The 14,674-nt window shown below is 31.1% G+C and overlaps 1 long non-coding RNA gene across 1 annotated transcript; it reads left to right on the forward strand.

Moving 5' to 3' along the window:
* Positions 1–299: 299 nt before the first annotated feature.
* Positions 300–3,986, forward strand: LOC145306808 (uncharacterized). The gene is made up of 7 exons (XR_013875226.1): positions 300–453; positions 622–764; positions 1,449–1,634; positions 1,796–1,945; positions 2,112–2,261; positions 3,080–3,163; positions 3,344–3,986. It is a non-coding gene; the product is annotated as an uncharacterized LOC145306808 (long non-coding RNA).
* Positions 3,987–14,674: the final 10,688 nt, after the last annotated feature.

Below are 14,674 nucleotides of genomic sequence, written 5' to 3' on the forward strand. Positions count from 1 at the left end.
TGATTTTCTATAAGAAAATATCTTCACAATTCTTTAGGATATTATATCTCTAGATTAAACTTACTGAAGAAATCCTCCTACTGATCCTTAAGTGTTTGACTCACACAGTGTATGGACAATACATATATCATTGTTTTAGATATAGGTCTGGTTTTTAAAAAATCTTTGAAAACATTCTAAATTTGAAATAAGCCACCTCTGTTTTAAGTGTTTTAGGTCTTTTCTTTTGCTGATTATTTCAATCACTTTTTTAGGATTTTTCAATCATAATTTCATTTTGAATCTAGTATGTTATTATTTTAGAATAGATGAGCAGTTAAGCAGTGTGGTGGATTTTTTTCCCTACTGTCAAACCAGAGACCCCTAGTGGTGCCACCATAGAAGGAAGCATACTGATCCTTCACCAGCTGGCTCACAGAGTTGGGTCATCATAATTATCAAATCTCTGACTAGGTAACTTTAGTAATGAATCTATTCTATAACTCACTTGTTCCATATTTTTGTCTGTAAAGCCACAGGAAACATCAACACTCTATAATCAAATTATCTCAATTTGTTTCATGCTTTTTACTCATAATTCTATTTTAAATTCAGTATGTTATTAAAGATCTTTTTGTTAAGATTTCATGAACAGTTAAGCAGTTTGGTGGATTTACTTCCCTACTGAAATACCAGAGACCTCTAGTGGTGCCACCATAGAAGGAAGTATACTGATCCTTCACTGGCTGGCTCACAGCATTGGGACTTCATCAACCTCTAACTAGGTAACTTTTAGTTATAAATCTACTCTATAACTTACTTGGTCCATACTTTTGTCTGTAAATTCTCGGCCTCCAGGGAACATTAACCCTAATGTAAAATTATCTCAATTATATCTCTATTTATGATACTCATAATTCCATTTAAATCCTCTTTGTTATCAAACCCTCAACATTCAGGCCCATATCACACTTTTATTTATTTTCAGAATATGTTTGTATTTATGTATATTTTATATTAGAAATTGCAGCTGCCAGAAGCTGCAGTCGGCGGTCGGTGGGAAAATTTTAGTATGTTATGTAGACATGTTAGAAAAGCTTATATTTAAAATTTGTCAAAAACTGCGGTAACAGGAGCCTTTTAAAGAATTCTGGCGACCTGAAGGATCATACCTGGAACCTGAAATTAATTTGAACTCCTATATTTCATATAAGGATGTACTACTACAGGGTAAATATGTATTTTGGTAACATAAAATGCTTTGTTTAAGTAAAAAAATAGTTTTGCTCTTTACCTTGATGACCCTGTCAGGTTTGCTGGCATCCTGTGTCCGCCAGGATGAATATAGTAAAAAAATTCCAACTCTCAATTATGTGTCATACCCATATTTAAGAAGTCAATTAGTTACAAGAAAATGAGATAGAAAAAACCTGAGACCATTAAGGGTTAAACAATATCTTTTTTTTTAGGTTAAAAGCAATTGAGTTTTTTTTGTCGGTTGTCCTCTACTAGTAGACCAGAGACAGTTTGGTGGATTTATTTCCCTACTGAGAGACCAGAGACCTCTAGTGGTGCCACCATAGAAAGAAGCATACTTATCTTTCACTGGCTGGCTTACATCATTTGGTCTTCATATTTATCTGATATCTACTTAGGTAATTTTTAGTATTGAATCTACTCTATAACTCACTTGGTCCATACTTTTGAATGTGAAACCTCAGGAAACATCAAAATTCTATAATTAAATCATCTCAATCATTTTCATGGTCTTTACTCATAATTCCATTTGAAATTCAGTATGTTATTTTTTGTTAAGATTTGATGAACAGTTAAGCAGTTTGGTGGATTTACTTCCCTACTGACAGACCAGAGACCTCTAGTGGTGCCACCATAGAAGGAAGTATACTGATCCTTCACCAGCTGGCTCAAACAAATGGATCTTCATAATTAACTGATATCTACTTAGGTAATCTTTAGTAATGAATCTACTCTATAACTCAATTGGTCCATTCTTTGTCTGTAAAGCCTCAGGGAAAATACTCTATAATTAAATTATTTCAATTATTTTCATGTTTCTTATACTCATAATTCTATTTGAAATCCAGTATGTTTTTAAAGATCATTTTGTTAAGATTTGATGAACAGTTAAGCAGTTTGGTGAATTTACTTCCCTACTGACAGACCAGAGACCTCTAGTGGTGCCACCATAGAAGGAAGTATACTGATACTTCACTGGCTGGCTCACAGAGTTGGGTCATCATAATTATCAGATATCTACTTAGGTAATTTTTAGTAGTAAAGCTACTCTGTAACTCTTTGGTATGTCTGTAAAACCTAAGGTAACTATAAAACCTTTTAACGATTTTTCATTCCTATAAAATATAGACAAATGAAACTTCTCATAATTATTCCCCTCAATAAGAATGATAAAAATAAAGATTAAAAGTTGAATTGCTTTTAGGTAAGTTTTTACTTAAAATACCAGAAAATAATTTCAGTCCTTTTAAAATATATTAAAATATTAGAGTTAATGTTTACCTGCTTTTGTGATATTTTACAAATATTTATTGGAATTTAAAGACTTTTAGACTAAAATTGTTTGAAAATAATTTTTAGTCCTTCTATAAAGTAATGGGATGTCTGTGTATTAATGTGGAATAGTGTATTATATCTATCTGTCTCCATGCAATTTTGTATATCCATTTTATATTAGATTTAACTCAACTCTTCATTTTCTGTTAATAAGTACATTTGAATAGAAGTTAAAGACATAATCCTGTAATTATATACATGGTATACTGAGTTTCTTAAATGTTGTACACAAAAATCTCCTTAGAATTAAAAAAAAAACATACCTGAGCATATCATAGATTTCTAAAGTTGATAAGAACATGAAGAAAAACATTTGATTCACTTACAAGATTCACTTACAAGATGCATATTCCAACTTTTCTAACGTTTTTTCCTATCTCTCAATCTTTTTCCATCTCTAAAAGCTTGAACTTTTGGCTGTTAAAACAATATGTTTAGCATTTTTTTTCTCTCAATCCTTTTTTGTCCTTTATTTATCCTTTTCAATAACTATTTTTGCATATTTTAGACATGATGAAAAAAGTGCACTTTGAATGAAGAAAGAAGATAAAATTTAAGAAAAGAAACAAATAAAGTTAATCATGTAAACAAGGTAAAATATATTTTCAACTCTTATGCATAGATTTTTTATTTTTTTATTTTTAATCTATTAAAAAAAATATTGATAGACTAGCTTTAAGACTGAAAATAGTAAAGATGTTTATACATATAAAATCTTTTTTCATCTAATTTTAAAAAAATCAAATATATTTCAGTTTATTTCTTTCTTTAGAAATGCAGGAAAACTCAGAAGAAGATGTGGATACATCTAGATCCACAACAAGTGATTCAACCAAATCCTTAGAAAGTAAATCAAAATTAGCTCATAAAAGATCATGGAAGAGTGCAAACCTGGATGAAGCCATGAATAATTTGGAAATTCATCCTCAAAAGAAACAGAAAACATCACTTTGCACCTGCAGTCTTAAGCTAGGTGTTTATCCTTTATCTACTCTTGAGTCACAATATAACAATGTACTTGAAGACATAGAAAATATGACTATAAATTTTCATGGTTCAGCTGGTTCAAATGAACAACTAAAAGTAAAAGAGAAGATTAATGAAATTAAAGAAAAGATTGCTGAATACTATTATGATAAAAACTGCCAGGTGATAGCTATTCCTAATAACTGGACAATACCAAAAAAGCCATCAGTGATTGGACTTCCTAAAAGAAAGACACAAGATGAAGACTTTTTAAACAAACATTGTGAGGAACTTCTGCATCATGAGATTGTAAAATATGCCAGAGAGAAAAAGAAAGAATGTATAGTATTAAATGGATTTCATTCTGAAGATTGTCTCAAATTACTGATTGTTAAAGCTAAAAGTTCCAGAGGAAAAAGTTTTTTTGCTGAATTGAACAAATTTGAAAAGGAGATTAAAGAAATTCTTAATATAAAAGACATCTCAGTGGAAGAGCTTCAAGAGGCTTTGGAAGAACATGGAAAGTGGAAAAATAATAAATTAGACAAAAAAGATGCTAAAAGTTGGGTGTTTATACAGGAAGTTATACTTTACAATTCAGAGAAAAATTTAATAAAATGATATGACAACAAAAATTAAGAGACTAAATTTTAAAATTGAAAATTATATTTCTTGTCAAAAATTGTTGCCAAGAAGTCTGTATGTCCATTTAAAACATGTTGATATTTAAGATTATTTACAAAATAATTTTATGATAATTTGACTATTCATCTGATTTTTGTAATGATAATTGCACAAAAAAGTTTTCTAAATAAAAGACAAGAATATTATGTTTTACCTTAGCTGCACAATAAGCCAGGCAGACAAGTAATTTATATTTAGAGAAGATTTAATGCTGAAAAATGTAAAGTATAATTACAAATATTTAAGGTATTAAAAAATATGAGAGATAATGAAAAAAAGAAATTTCTTCATGAAATCCCTCAAGAAAAATTAGAAAGTTTTTACACATATCAATATTACAACATGAGTTTGCAACAATTTAAAGAGGAATGGGACATTTTAGCCATTTTTCCTGATAGTAAATCTGTTATTAATATTGAGGTTAAGCGTGGTCCAAAGGAAGAAGGAAACAAATTTAATCTACTTAAGGAGGCTTCAGAGCAGACCAATAATCACTTTTTATATTTTCAAAAGCTGTTTGGTTCAAAAATTACTGATGATTGGAATTTCATTAAAGCTGCATGTGTTCCTTATCTGGAGGTAGAAGAAGATGCCACTGAGCCATGCAAACACTGTCAAATTTATATTCTAACTGAAAAAGAAATGTTAACACAAACAGACATATTTACTTGGATTAAAAGATTGACACTAAATCATGCCCAAAATACAAGCAGTACAGAGTATGAAAATTTGGTTGCATCAATTATTGGACATTCTTCTCTAGGGGACTTTTCAAAAAAAGGTTTGATAATATCTCCCTTAGATCAAAGCAAAGAAGTTGAAGCATTAATAACAGGAAAAAATCCAGGAATAGTAGGAGAATCAGAATATAATCATAAATATTTGCTCAACACAGAACAACTAAATGCAGTCTATAACAAATCTCCATTTCTAATTATAGATGGAGACTATGGCACTGGCAAGACATTTGTACTGAAGGAAAGAGTCAAATCTTGTGCCAAAGAGTTTAAGGATGAAAAGATAGCTTACATAAATCTAACAGGACTTTTAAATTGTAATGAGCCATTTGATAAAAACAAATATGCAATGCCAACAGTCATGGATTTAATAGCTATGGAAGATTTTAGTGATTTAAAAAATGTCACAGTCATATCATGCCATAATCTTTTCAAACAAGCTTCAGTTCTAGAGAAAAATCTCAAAACTGAGGATGTCCTCAATCATTCCTTAAAGGAATTGCAATACAGAAATGGCTTCAGGCATATTTTTATTGATGAAATGGTTCCTTACGAGCAATCACTTAAAACATGGCTTTTCCCAAATGATTTTGAGGTGATTTGCATATCAATGAAGTTTAATGAACATGAAATTGAAGAAAAAAAAGAGTGGATCAAATCAACTAATGCAACTGATGTTCATCTAAAATTTAATATGAGAAATGCTGAGAATATTGTAAATGCCTCATCTCTGTTTGGTGTCCCACAATCTCATAAACATTACAGTTTATTACCAAGAAAAAATATTAAAGGGAACATCAACTATTTCTATATAAATAGAAATACTCATACTTCAGGAACTCTAGCTGCAGCTGCAATAGAAAAGTATTTTTCTGACAATAGTTTAGAAAATATAGTAGTTTTGACCTCATCTGATGAACTAAAAGATATTTATCAAACAATCTGTAGATGTCATCCAACAAGAAAAATAGTATGCTCTTCTGAAGAAACTGATATTAATTCATTTAAAAAATTTCTAAATAAATCTGAAGGAATTTTTTGTACAACAATTGAAAGCTTTCAAGGAGCTCAAGCAAGAAACAGTATCATTGTTCTTGATGTGTCATTAAATGCATTTGAGCTTAGAAACTATTTATTGAGAGCCCTTGCATTGGAGATTGTTATTTTAAGTGGGGTTAGCTATACAATTGACCCAGTTCTTGGCCTTGAAGAAGATAAGAATCTTCACGATTATGCAGTACTTCCCACATGCTTCCAGTACAAAAATGTTTATGATCTTAATTTTTACAGCCTTACTTTGGGAATAAAAAACAAATATTTAAGCAATAGAATTAAAGAAAGCCTTGTCATTTTGATCTATGATAGCTCTTTTCTAGAAATGCCAAAGAAGAATTCTTTAGATGTACATAATAATATTACATACAATTACTTTGACCTTCATGATTTAGAACAAGAGGATAAGAAAAAAGAATTCCGAAAATTGCTTGATACACCTTGCCAAGTTATTTTAGTAAACATATCATTATACATAAAAATTGATTTAAATAATGTTGTAGATGTATTATGTTTACCAAGAAACCTTGTAATTTTTGACCAGTACTTGGTACTTGGCAAAACAACTGACGATGAGCTTCGTGGAACAACAAAATTGTTGTTTAACCGCATTCAAAATAAAGCACAATTTGTTCAAATTGTTGTAAGTAATAAGCACAGTGTCCCTATTGATTACCTTGACATGAAAATTGTTGCAGATATAAATCTTCATGATCACATTGATGCAGGTAATTGTTATTATTACCAGAATAAACACAATCTTGATAAACCTACCATCACTTTAGAAGTATTGAACAAATATATCAAAGATAAGAGTGAGGGAAGTCTTGTAATATTGTGTCCTAGAAGTCGGGCTGTGTTTAAACAATTAGAAAAGAAAGTTTCTGATGTATCAAATGACTTTGAATGCTTTTATTTTGATCAAGATAGCCTTAAGAATGAAAAAAACAAGGGTGAACTTAAAGATCTACTGCTAAAACCTAGACAGATTATATTCATAGAGATTCAATATTTAGGGTTCTTTTATGCATTTTTGGAGCTTCTCTCAGAGGCAAAAAACATTGTAATATTCTCTAATAAGAAGTATGGGTCAGATTATGAGGAACTCAAGGAATACAATTCAGAATGTAGAAACCTAATTCTTAATATTAGACCAAAGTTTGCACTAGTTATATATTATGAAAATATTGAAGATTTTGCTGGTACTGCTGATTATCCATTACTGAATATGATTGAGGATACTGATCTTCACAATAATATTCAAATTGCTCCTCATGATTGTAATCATTACCAGAATAAATACAATCTTGATGACCCTACCATCACTTTGGGTGTATTAGATAAATATTTCAAAGATAAGAATGAAGAAAGTCTTGTAATATTGTGTCCTAGAAGTAGGGCTGTGTTTAAACAATTTGAAAAGAAAGTCTCTGGTGTATCAAGTGACTTTGTATGTTCTTATATTCATCAAAATAACATTAAGAATGATGATACCAGAAGTGAACTCAATGATTTACTGTGCAAACCACTAAAACAGATTATAATCATAGAGATTGAATGTTCAAATTTCATTTCTGAATTATGTAAGTATCTCTCCCTGGTTAAAAACATTGTGATATTTTCCAAAAAGAATCATTGGTCAGATGAGCTACTTAAGAAATACAATTCTGAGTGTAGAAACCTAATCCTAAATATAAGACCAAAGTTTGCACTAGTTATACATGATGGAGATATTGAGGAGTTTAATGGTCCTGCTGATCATCCATTCCTGAATATGATTGAGGATAGAAAACTTCATGTATATGATTGTTATCATTACCAGAATAAATACAATCTTGATGAACCTACCATTACTTTGGGGGTATTAGACAAATATTTCAAAGATAAGAATGAAGAAAGTCTTGTAATAGTATCCTTGGCAAGTAAGGCTGTGTTTAAACAATTAGAAAAGAAAGTTTCTGATGTATCAAATGCCATTGTATGTTCTTACTTTCATCAAAATAACCTTGAAAATGAAGATACCAAGAGTGAACTCAATAATCTACTGCATAAACCTAGACAGATTATATTCATAGAGATTCAATATTTAGGGTTCTCTTATGCATTTTTTGATCTTCTCTTATTGGCAAAGAACCTAATTTTCTCTAATGAGAAGTATTGGTTAGATGATGAGGAACTTAGGAGATACAATTCAGGTTGTAGAAACCTAATTCTTAATATTAGACCAAAGTTTGCAATAGTTATACATGATGGAAATATTGAGGAGTTTACTGGTCCTGCTGATTATCCATTACTGAATATGATTGAGGATACTGATCTGAATAATATTTTGAAGCATGATTGTTATCATTATCATAATATGTACAATCTTGATGAACCTACCATCATTTTAGGAGTATTGGACAAATATATCAAAGATAAGAAGGAAAATCTTATAATATTGTGTCCTCAAAGAAGGGATGTGTTTGAACAATTAAAAAGGAAAGTTTCTGATTTATCAAGTGACTTTGTATGTTCTTACTTTCATCAAGATAACCTTATAAATAAAGACACCAAGAGTGAACTAAATGATCTACTGCACAAACCTAGACAGATTATAGTCATACAGATTGATTATATTTGGTTCTCTTATGCCTTTTTAGAGCTTCTCTCATTGGCAAAAAACATTGTAATATTCTCTAATAAGAATGATTGGTCACATCATGGGGGACATAAGAGATACAAATCAGAGTGTAGAAACCTAATCCTTAATATTAGACCAAAGTTTGCATTAGTTATACATGATGGAAATATTCAGGAGTTTACTGGTCCTGCTGATCATCCATTCCTGAATATGATTGAGGATAGAAACCTTCATGTACATAATTGTTATCATTACCAGAATAAATACAAGCTTCATGAACCTACCATTACTCTCGGGGTATTGGACAAATATTTCAAAGATAGGAGTGAGGAAAGTCTTGTAATATTGTGTCCTAGAAGTAAGGGCCCTTTGTTTAAAAAATTAGAAAAGAAAGTTTCTGGTGTTTCAAGTGACTTTGCATGTTCTCACTTTCGTCAAAATAGCCTTAAGAATGTAGAAACCAAGAGTAAACTTAATGATCTACTGCTCAAACCTAGACAGATTATATTCATAGAGATTCAATCTTTTTGGTTCTCTTATGCATGTTTGGATCTTCTCCCATTGGCAAAAAACATTGTAATATTCTGTAATAAGAAGTATTGGTTATCTGATGAGCTAATTAAGGAATACAATTCAGAGTGTAGAAACCTAATCCTTAAAATTAGACCAAAGTTTGCACTAGTTATACATGATGGAGATATTGATGAGTTTACAGGTCCTGCTGATCATCCATTCCTGAATATGATTGAGGATACTGATCTTCACAATAATATACAAATTGCTCCACATGATTGTGTTCATTATGAGAATAAACTAAATCTTGATGAACCTACCATTATTTTGGGGGTTTTAGGCAAATATTTCAAAGATAAGAATGAAGAGAGTCTTGTAATAGTATCCTTGGCAAGTAAGGCTGTGTTTGAACAATTAGTAAAGAAAGTTTCTGATTTATCAAGTGACTTTGTATGTGCTTATTATCATGAAGATAGCCTTTATAATGAAGACACCAAGAGTGAACTAAATGATCTACTGCTCAAACCTAGACAGATTATATTCATAGAGATTCAATTTTATGGGTTCTTTTATGCATTATCTGATCTTCTCTTATTGGCAAAAAATATTGTAATTTTCTCTAATAAGAAGTATTGGTCATATTATGGACTTAAGGAATACAAATCAGAATGTAGAAAATTAATTCTTAATATTAGACCAAAGTTTGCACTAGTTATACATGATGGAAATATTGAGGAGTTTACTGGTACTGCGGATCATCCATTTCTGAATATGATTGAGGATACTGATCTTCACAATCATGTAAATAGTTTAAGTTGATGATATCTATTTTGTGTAATAAAATTTTGTATATTAAGATATTTGTAATAATATAATATGAAAATGATAAATTTGTTTAAATTAAATCAGCAATTGCAATAAAATTTATGTCAATATTATTAAATCTTTCTAATTAAACAAGTAACAAAAAAAAATAAATTAATTTAAAATGGAAAATATCTAACATTTAACCCTTAACGGTCGGGGGGGGGGGGCGTTGAACGCCCCCCCCTCCGGTTTTTTCTATCTCATTTTCTGTGTGTGAAAGATAAAGAGCCCAAACTGCTTGACTTTTTAAGTATGGGTATGACACATAACTGAGAGTTGGAATTTTTTGAATATCTCCATCCTGGCGGGCACAGGATGCCAGCAAACCTGGCAGGGTCATCCAGGTAAAGAGCAAAAATATTTTTTTTGACTAAAACAAAGCATTTTATCATACCAAATTACTAAAAAATCCTCTAGTAGTACATCCTTATATGTAATACAGGTGTTCAAGTCACTTTCAGGTTCCAGGTATGATCCTGCAGGTCCTGATCCTCCAGGTCTCCAGAAATCTTTAAAAGGCTCCTGTGGCCGCAATTTTTGATCTAGAGACTTCAAATTAAAAACTTAAGCTTTTCTTACATGTCTACATAACGTATTAAAATTTCATGAAGATCCGCCGCCGTTTTCCCGCCGACCGCCGACTGCGGCGGCTGGCAGCTGCCAAGTACAGCTGCGGCCGCTGAAATTTATATTTTGATATTTCTAATGTAAAATTTACATAAAGATAAACATTTTCTGGAAAAAAATTTTCTTTTAGCTTCAAAAATAAGAAAAATACAGCCGTTTGAAATTTTTAAGTAAAAAAAGACCTAAAAACAAAGGTTGTTAAATAAAAGGGTGAAGGAAGCGAAAATTGACTTAGACCTATAAAAGATCGGAAATTCATTATCAAACAGGGGACTTGCACAAAAAAATTTAGCCCTCTAGCTCTAATAGGAACTGAGATAATAAGGGGGGGCGTTGAACGCCCCCCCCCCCCGACCGATTAAGGTGCGGCTAGGGGCCCGACTGTAAAGGGTTAACAAGAATGACAACATCATAAAAGCAAAGTTCAACAAGTCTTAATATATGAATATGTAAATATAAAGGCTGCTGTATTATTTTAGTAATAAATCACTATTTATAGGTGGGGGTGGGGGAGGGTGGAGGCATTCAAAGTGTAACAGGAACAATTCTTATAAGCAAAAATTTAACTGATATTTCCAAAAAGTAGATATTTTGGTAGTTCTAACAATATTTGTCGCAATATTTGAATGTTAAAAAGGTTCGCAAAATTCTAATATCAAGTGAATAGTATAATTACAACATCCTTATATAAAAGAAACAGTCTGTCAATACTGAAGGATCTATTGTTTTAATTAGGTGAGGGTTCCACCACTCTCCAAAGATAATCTCCTCTAGAAAAAAATGCAAACACCCCAAATTTTGGATGTATAAATGGCAGTCCCCCATAAATATATATTGAAAATGAGGGGGTGTTCTCTCGAGGCATCTTTAATCTTAATATATAAATGTCCATATTTAATGTTGGTAAAGCATTTTTATTCACACTTCTAAATAATATCTAAAATTATCTTGAAAATCCTGAGGTGGAAAGGTTGTTTCAAAGTTTTACGGGAATGAATATATCAAGCTTTAAATTGATAGAACAATTCTAATATACAAAAAAGGTAAATTTCCAAAAAGTAGTGCTTTTGGTGGTTCTAACGATATGCGTATTAACACAAGCCGGGCAATAATTTAATTTTAAGGGATATATATATAAATACAAATATCATATTTGCGCACATCCATTATTTTATAAATCAATATTCATAAGACGACTTTCAAAATCTTACTTTTTAATATATTAGTTAAAATAGAAATGTTACATTAAGCAATGTTAAATTTTGAATTATATATTTTCCTGTGGGAAAGGGGTGGCGTTGAACGCCCCCTCATGGTATCTTAGCTGTTATTAGAGCTAGAGCACATCCCACCCGAAGGCGTGTTAGGTTAGAAAAAAAACCCCGAAGAAACGGTTTACACAGGATGTACTGGGACCTTATGGTGAGTTCAGAACAATGCTTTCCCTAAATTGAGTTAGTAGCTTCCCATAGTAGAAAACTTTAAAATTACTTTTGGTGATCAAATTTTACTTTTATTTTTAGACTACCTTCACCTAACCTCCAATATTATTGTCTTATTTTGGCTTTCATGTTTATCATGCAAATTCGCTCACATTACAGTTGAAATAACAGATATTGGAGCTTTCTAAAAAGGTCTCTAACATTTTTCTAGCTCTAATACTTTTTGAGATATACTTATTTCAAAGTATTGTTGTAAAATCCTCTTTTACACAGCAAGAAATTGAAATGTAAAATTTCTGTCATTTCAACTGTAAAATGAGCGAATTTGCATGATAAACATGAAAGACAAAATAAGACAATAAAGCAGGTTAGAAAAAATTAACAATTAACAAATAAGAGGCCGCTATATATTTTACCACAGTGAATACTGGCTTCTTATTGGTTAATTGTTAATTTTTTCTGACGTCATAGTTCGACACTTTTACTGTTTTCCTCCCTAATAGCAAGCAGGCATGCTATCATTTATACAAATGATGCGGTTATCCCTATATTAATTACTTCAGACGGGTGTTCAATCAAGGCATAAAGTAACTCTATAATTGTTAACAGAATGAAAGCCATTTAAAACATGATAGTTTTTTACTTTTTTACAACATTTTTGTTAAATATGATAATACTATTTATCTGATTTTTGGGACAATGATTTCTAGGACAACAAATTACTATATTATAAGCGAAGCATCTCTATAATCAAGTTCCAAAATGTAAGAATGTCCTTAAGCAGGTCCTGTATTTAAGTAATTATCCAATAGATTTATAGACAATTTATGTTTATAAATTTAAATTAATATTCTGCTTATAAAGTTTTGAAATTCTACAAGTGTTCATGTTCGTTTGTTTTTTATTTCAGAGCTTTGCTTTTATGGCAGATTGAGAAAAGGGACAATTGGTTGTTTATTACACTAGTCCCCAAACGTATCTTATTCGTTGGCTTAACAACCTAGGGGACTCTTAATTGATTTTGATTGGTTGGTTTTTGAAGTTGAGAGTCCCAACGTTTCAACCAAAAATTGTAATCTACAGAAGGGGTAATTTTATTTATTAATATTGGAGATGTACATCAATTTATCGGCCATTGTCTTATCCCTTTAGATCCCTGGCTTTTTTTATGTCATCCTTGTTATTTTAATAGACTATAACAAGTAAAAATTGGTAAAAATTGGTATAAATAGAAAATTATACAACTTTATGTAGATTAAGTGTATTGGTTGAAAAGTTTGAACATTGAGAGTTTGAACCAACCAATCAAAATTTAATAAAAGCACCTTAAGTTTTAAAACCGATGAGAGAGCATGTTTATGTTTATTAAACTTTGGGTAAAAATTTAGAGGCATCTCCCATTCTCCAATCACAAATTTAAGTTTTTGTTTATTGAAAAAAAAAGGAAATTGTTTATTGCGTTTTACCTTTTAATTCCTGGTCCATATCTCTAAATAGCCTAAAACCTGTCCTTGATCACCACTAAGATTGTCTTAAAATTGCGGATTGAATTAAAAGCAGTTTATGTCATGGAGTTTAATAATCTGAAGGTCCTAACTGTGCATTGTAATAAGTTTGTCCTATTAGTGTCACATGCCAGATATAGCAGCAGTTAACATACCTAGCATAACACGTTGTAGTCTAAAATCATACCTGATAGGCACGCTATCATTTAGCAGAAGGGTTATATTTATATCCTTCTATTAAAGTAACAGGATGTCTATTTGTTTGTCTGTAACGAAGCATTTTTGCTGAACTGCTATAGAACTCCTTTTCAGGGTAACTTCTCATAGGTTCTGGAAAGGTTTATAACTATTTTGGGGGAGGTTACCACCACCCTCTCCAGAGAAATCGCCTCTAGAGGCGTATCCGCTAGTAATTGCTAAATTAAACAGTTCTGCTAATTTGGTGGAATATCCAGAGATATAATGATAGGCCAATCCTTAAATAAAAGTAACAGGATATCTATCCGTGTGTGTGTGAATGGCAAAGGATTTTGCTTACCACTGAACCTTTATGGTTCTTCTTTACAGTGTGACGCTTCTTTTTTTATTTTCGGGGAGGGTACCCTCTCTCATACACACACACGCACACACGCACACACACACATACATAATCATATATTAGCTGCACAACTAAAAAATATATTTGATAAATACGAGTTTAAAACCAATAGGGTAATTCTATCATAAGTTAATTTATGAAAAACTAATATAATGTACGTCATTTTACTGTAAAACAAGGATGACCACATCCTTAAAAGCGAAGCTTATAAAATCAGAACGAAGGACAAAGGAACAAATACTATTTTAGAGTGTAGAATTAGTAAGATTGTTTTATGTTTGAAGCATAAGATCTCAATAATGTTTTAGTCTATTTTTTGTGTGTAAATACCTCAAAAAAAAGAGATTGTTCAATCCGTTTAGGAGATCTTATAATACACACACAGACACATACAGCTTGCTACTTTATATCAATTACTAGAGGCTACGCCCCTAGAGTGTTATGCCGATTTCATAAGGCATAAATAGTCGAACTGACAGAACAGAATT

Source organism: Acartia tonsa, chromosome 15, assembly GCF_053477335.1.
Source record: "Acartia tonsa isolate MP-2025a chromosome 15, ASM5347733v1, whole genome shotgun sequence".
NCBI classification, from domain to species: Eukaryota; Metazoa; Arthropoda; class Copepoda; order Calanoida; family Acartiidae; genus Acartia; species Acartia tonsa.